Genomic DNA, 7,307 nt, shown 5'->3' on the forward strand with positions numbered 1-7,307 from the left:
TTGGGTGGGATAATTCTGTGATTCCGGTTCACTTTCTCCCATAACTCCTCAGTGGGAAAAAGGTCCTGTAGCTTCTAGTGTTAATTTGCTTTAAAACAGACATTTCATTGGCAGTTTCCCCTTCATTTTTTCACTTCCTGTCTTAGTTTAGGATCCAGAAGCAGCTGATACAAAATTATTAGAAGCAGATGATACAAAAATCAAAGACAAGTCCTTTATTTGGGATGCACAAGAAACACTTGTGGAGGAATGAAGTGATTGATACAAGGAAAGAACCAATCCATTCAATGTCCATTACAAAACTAGGGTTAACAAACTGTGGTTGCTAATTCAGGGAGTGTGGGGGGTGGGGGTGGGAAGAAGTGCGTTCTTCACAGTTTTCCCTACCATAGGAGTGGAGACCTGGGATCACATACCAACTCCCATAAATTATTGATTGAGAGTTCTGGGATTTATTTAGTTCCCTGTACTTCCACTCTGCTAAATGAACCAACAGTGGTCTACACATTGGGGAAAGCCCATTCTCATGGAGATCAGATGCTGATTTTAAGGGAGGATAATAGGCATGTTGAAATGAAATGGTTTGAGAACACTGGTAGGACGCTGACAGTGTCTGCTACCCTCCTGCAATGTTTCCTAGGATCATTTCTAACAAATCTCAAGACTTGCTCTTGGAGGATCTCATACCAAGATAACCATGTTTTCTTTTCTAAGCGGCATAACCTGATCAATACTAAAATAAAGGTAAAAACAACATGCTTTGCAGGGAAAGGTAAGGAGGGTAAGAATCAGGAAGTGTCTCTTAAAGAAGATAAAGATTGAGATAAAATTTTTAGAATTAGTAGAAGTTAGGTAAGTGAAGTCAGGAAGAAAGAGGCAGGTACCAAAAAAATTTCCTCAAGGAGTAAGATAGCACTAAGGGCAAGGCCATGGAAGTTGTCTGGCAGAATGCAGGCAACAAAGTTGTGCATTTGTTTATACAGATTTAAAATGATAATAATGCCAGTTAGAAATTAATCTAATTTTTATTTTCATTTGCATTCTCAATTCTTAAAAATATTAGTAACAATACATTTTACCTATGTTAAGTATTTCTGCATTTATATAATACATATGTATGCTACATATATGCACTTTTTTATATATTTGTTAATAAACACACTTCAAACACAGAAGAACCCAAAGTTATCTAACTCTTAGATGCATATGTTTGTTTCAAGAGTTTATAATATGGCCACCTGGACGGCTCAGTTGGTTAAGCATCTACCTTCGGCTCGGGTCATAATCTCAGGGTTCTGGGATCAAGTCCTCCATCAGGCTCCCTGCTTAGCATGGAGTCTGCTTTTCCCTCTCCCTCTGCTGCATCCCTCCACTCATGCTTTCTCTCTCTTTCTCTGTCTCAAGTAAATAAATAAAATATTTTTTAAAAAAGAGTTTATAGTAGGTCAGATTCATCTGCTCTTTTCTCATCCAATTTATCTTTTCAACCCAGATAATGCCATATATTCCTACCTTTAAACAGATTTGGGGCGCCTGGGTGGCTCAGTGGGTTAAGCCGCTGCCTTCAGCTCAGGTCATGATCTCAGAGTCCTGGGATCGAGTCCCGCATCGGGCTCTCTGCTCAGCAGGGAGCCTGCTTCCTCCTCTCTCTCTCTCTGCCTGCCTCTCCATCTACTTGTGATTTCTCTCTGTCAAATAAATAAATAAAATCTTAAAAAAAAAAAAACAGATTTAAAATAAGAAATGACAACCCAGAGATTGTATCATGAAAAATTGAAGAAATTGAGTTATTTCAATTCTGTCATTTGTGAATACTAGAAAAAATGACAGACTCTATTCTTATACTGTCAGCAAACACAAAAGGCTAAAGTTTGAATAACTTCTTTATATCAAATATTAGACATCATAACAAATAATATTTGCAGTATTTGTTTTCAGCCTTTTGGGTTTTTTTAATGGGGTAAGAGTAGCAGAAAAAGAAAATCTTTGGAAGTTTTTCTTTTCTAACAAATATATTAGAAGTTTTGGGTAATTTTTCTGAGAAAGAAAATAAGTGAAAATATTTTGACTGAAGAGATATTTGAAGATTTTAAAATTCTCTGGCAACCACCACTTTGTTTTTTGTATTTAAGAGTCTATTTTTGTTTCTTTATTTGTTGGTTTATTCACTTGTTTTGGTTTTAGGATTCCACATATACGTGAAATCATATGGTATATGCTTTCTCTGTCTGACTTATTTCACTTAGCATAACACACTCTAAGTGTATTCATGTTGTCACAAATGATGAGATCTCATTCTTCTTCATGGACAGTTAATGTTTTATTCTCTCTCTCTCTCTTTCTCTATCACTCACACACACACACACACACACACACCCCACAGACACACCCATCCACTTTACCCATTCACCTATCAATAGACACATGAGTTGCTTCCATATCTTGGCTATTGTGAATAATACTGGAATAAACCTAGAGGGACATCTACCTTTTTGAATTAGGGTTTTCATTTTCTTTGGTTAAATGTCCAGTAGTGGAATTACTGGATCATCTGGTATTTCAATCATTAATTTTTTGAGGAACCTCTATACTGTTTTCCACAGTAGTTGCACCAAATTGCATTCCTGACAGAAGGGCACAAATGTTCCTTTTGCTCCACATCCTCACCAGCACTTGTTATGTCTTGTCTTTGATACTAGCCATTCTGACACTGAGGAGATATCTCATTGTGGTTTTGATTTTCATTTCCCTATTGATTAGTGATGTTCAGCATTTTTTCATGTGTCTGTTGGCCATCTGTATGTCTTCTTTGGAAATGAACCCTTTGTAAAATTTGCTAATGAAAACATTAGAATTGGAAAATTTCTTGTTTAGAAGTTTTGTTTAGTATAAATTTAATTTCATTCATAGTTACACAGTTCTTATAAGTATTTCATCTAGGATGATTTTGAAGTTTGTAGTTTCTAAGGAATTGGGCAATTTCATTCTCTTTCAGAATTTATGTGCATGGAGTTTGCAAAATTCCCTCATTCTATATTTGATGTCTGGGAAAACAAAGGTCTATAGTGATATTACCTATTTTGTTCCTGATATTGGTATTTATATCTTTTCCCATTCTTTTATTATCAATTTGGATAGAAGTTTATAAATTTTATTGAACTCTTCAAAGAAAGAGATTTTCATTTCTTTTTTTTTGTTTTTGTTTTTGTTTTTTTTATATTTTTTAATTTTTATTTTTTATAAACATATATTTTTATCCCCAGGGGTACAGGTCTGTGAATCACCAGGTTTACACACTTCACAGCACTCACCAAATTTTCATTTCAATGTTTTTCTCTATTGCTTTATATTTTCAACTTCATATATTATTTTTTTATTATTTCCTTCAGTCTCTTGTGTTTTGTTCTTTTTGTTTCCTACTTTATTAATGTAGAGTCTTATATTATTGTTTGGAGAGCTTCTGCTATAAACACATTTTAATACAGTAAATTCTCCCTTTGATCAATTTAATAGTATCTTACAACTTTTGATATGTCATATTTTCATGTTGTATCAATTTAAAAAATATTTTACTTTCCCTTGGAATTTCCTCATTGACCTGTATGTTATTTCCAAGTGTTTTTTTTTTTTGATTTTCCTATTATGACTTATTGATTTCTAGTTTAACTCTATTACATCATAAAATATATTTTGTATGATTACAAATCTTTTGAATTTGTTAAGGTGTGTGTTATTACCCAGGATATTTTTTTTTTAAGATTTTATTTGTTTATTTGGCAGACAGAGATCAGAAGTAGGCAGAGAGGTAGGCAGAGAGAGATGAGGAGCCTGATGCGGGGCTCGATCCCAGGACCCTGGGATCATGACCTGAGCCAAAGGCAGAGGCTTTAACCCACTGAGCCACCCAGGCACCCCATTACCCAGGATATTGTCTGTCTTTCAGAATGTTCCATATGCACTTGAAAGAATGGATACTATATTGTTAATGAATAGGAATACTCTATAAATGTCAGCTATGCACTTGGTTGATTGTATTATTCAGGTCTTCTACAACTTTGCTGATTTTCTATTTATTACTGAGAGAAAGTCTTGACATCTCAAAATATAAGTCTGGATTTCTCTATTCCTCCTTTCAGTTTGTCAGTTTTTACTTCAGTTATTTTGAAGCTCTATTTTTAGGAGTTGTGCTAGTTTCCATTGCTGCTTAACATTTTACCAAGAACTTAGTGATTCCCACAATTCTGTACATTAGGCTGGCTTGGCTGGTTTCTATGATCCAGGTTTTACAGGGCCAAGTCAAGGTATTAGCCAGCGGGGGGTTTTATTGGACTCCAAAATTCCTCTGGAAAGAATCTACTTCCACATTCAATTTTGTAGACAGAATTCAGTCTATCTAGCTGTTGAATGGTGGTCCCCATTTCCTTGCTGGCTGTCATGTTGGGAATCTCCTCAGGTTTGAGAGGCCCCTTTCTAGTTCCTGCACATTATCCCCCACATCTCAGGGCCTGTAATATTAGCTAAAATTCTTCTTGTGATTGGACTATCTATGACTATATCTTCTGTCATATCTCTTGACTCCACTGAAAGTTTTCTTCTTTTACGAGTTCATGTGATTAGATTGAATCAACCTGGATAATTCAGGATAATTCTTTGTCTAAAGGTCCATAAGCTTAATTGTATCTGCAAAATCCTTTTTGCCATGTAATGTAATATATTCACAGAATTGAAGAATTTGGTTGTGACATCTTTGAGGAGAGGGACATTCTGCTCACCATGATTGCATATTGATATATGATAATTAATCTTTGTGATAATTGGCCTAATTAGCCTTTTAATCATTGGGCAAAATTCCACTTCATTCCTTGTAATTTTTTCTCTGAAGACTACTTTGATAATAATTGAGCCTGTAGGGGTGCCTGGGTGGCTCAGTGGGTTAAGCCTCTGCCATCAGCTCAGGTCATGAGGGTTCTGGAATCAAGCCCTGATTGATTCCAGGGTTCTGGAATCAAGCCCTGCATCAGGCTCTCTGCTTAGCAGGGAACCTTCTTCTCTCTTTGTCTCTCTGCCTGCTTCTCTGTCTATTTGTGATCCTCTCTGTCAAATAAATAAATACAATATTTTTTAAAGAATTAAAATAATTGAGCCTGTATTGCTTTCTTTTGATGGCTTATTTTTTTTCATTTTCCTACCTTTATTTTGTTTTTTTTAATTTATTTTTTATTTATTTTCAGCATAACAGTATTCATTATTTTTGCACCACACCCAGTGCTCCATGCAATCCGTGCCCTCTCTAATACCCACCACCTGGTACCCCAACCTCCCACCCCCCCCACTACTTGAAACTCCTCAGATTGTTTTTCAGAGTCCGTAGTCTCTCATGGTTCACCTCCCCTTCCAATTCCCCCCAACTCCCTTCTCCTCTCTAACTCCCCATGTCCTCCATGCTATTTGTTATGCCATTTTCCTACCTTTAAACTACCTATATCACATGAGTGAAGTGAGTTACCTACTGACAAAATGTAGCTGAACCATTGGTTTTTGTTCATTCTGCCAATATATATTATTTAATTGTATGTTTAGATTGTTTATATTTGGTGCAGCTATCAATATACTTTGATTTCGGTTTATTTAGATTTATTATTTGTTTTCCATTTGTTCCTTCTGCTTTTAATATTTCAGTCTTCCATTTTAATTTATCTATTAATAATGAAAATATTTTGGTATTCCATTTTAATTTATCTATGAATAATGAAAATATTTCAGCATTCCATTTTAATTTATCTACTATGTTTTTGATTATATCTTTTTGTATAGTTTTTGACAGCGGCCACATGGCAGGAAGACAGAGCAAAACAAAAACAATGGGAATTGCCCTGCCACTGGGGCCCATAGGTCATCCAACAAAAGAAGAAAGTTGCCTGCTTCAGAGTTTTAGGCTCCATGGATCACCAGTGCTGCTATAGTTAATGGCAGTGCTGCTGTAGTGATAGTATGACCTAAGGTCTGGGACATAAAAAAACAGAAAAGATAAAAAGAATTCCCTGGATTTCTGTGGGCATTATTATTCTTTCCATTTCCTTGATTCAGAAATGGAGAGTTTCTTTGGCTTCTTTGGAGCTCTCTTGCCACCCTGGGGCCTATTTCTTTCTTTCAGGCTACCTTGTTTTCAGTCTAAGGAAGAATGGAGGAAAAACTACAAACTCATGGCTAGTTTGGCAGTACTTCAAATTTTCCTCATCTTCTTCAATTCACTCACCATTGTTTACTTTTCAGTCTTCAAATAGTTGCTTCATGTATTTGGTGTAGGTTTTATTGTTGCCCTTACTAGGAGACACAGGTGAAGTCTACTAGTTCATCCTGCCCTTAAATAAGAAGATGCATTTTGCTAAAATCCATGGCAAATTTGTAGGAATTAGTCTAAAAGAGAAGTTGTTGCTGGGTAGACTAGGGAGTTCTCTGAGTCCTGAGGACTTTGCTTAGCCAGTTGCCAGAGGCCCTTGGTGTTATCTCAAGAAAGAATGTCCAAAGAAGATGTATAAATAGCCAACACACACATGAAAGGATGCTAAATATCACTTGGCATCAGGGAAATACAAATGAAAACCACAATGAGATACCACTTCACACCACTCAGAATAGGTAAAATTAACAAGTCAAGAAACAACAGATGCTGGAGGATGTGGGGAAAGGGAAACTTTCCTACACTGTTGGTGGGAATGCAAGCTGGAGCAGCCACTCTGGAAAAAGTATGGAGGTTTCCAAAAGTTGAAAGTAGAGTACCCTACGACCCAGGAATTGCACTACTAGGGATTTACCCCAAAGATACAAATGTAGTGATCTGAAGAGGCACCTGCACCCCAATGTTTATGGCAGTAATGTCTACAATAGCTAAACTATGGAAAGAGCCCAGATGTTTCTTGAGACATGAATGGATAAAGATGTGGGATACATATATAGATATAGATATACTTTATCTATCTTTCTATCAATCATCTATCTATCTGTATAGGAATACTATTCAACCATCCAAGGAAATGAAACCTTGCCATTTGCAATGATGTGGACAGAACTAGAGGGTATTATGTTAAATGAAATAACTCAGAGAAAGACAATTATATGATCTCACTGATATGTGGAATTTAAGAAACAAAACAGAGGATCATAGGGGAAGGAAGGGGAAAAAATCAAACAAGATGATATCAGAGAGAGAAACAAATCAAAAGAGACTCTTAAGTATAGGAAACTGAGGACTTCTGGAGGGGACTGGGAGGGAGGTGGGGTAACTGGGTGATGGACATTAAGGAAGA

The sequence above is a fragment of the Mustela nivalis genome (assembly GCF_964662115.1).
Source record: "Mustela nivalis genome assembly, chromosome: 5".
In the NCBI taxonomy this organism is placed as follows: Eukaryota; Metazoa; Chordata; class Mammalia; order Carnivora; family Mustelidae; genus Mustela; species Mustela nivalis.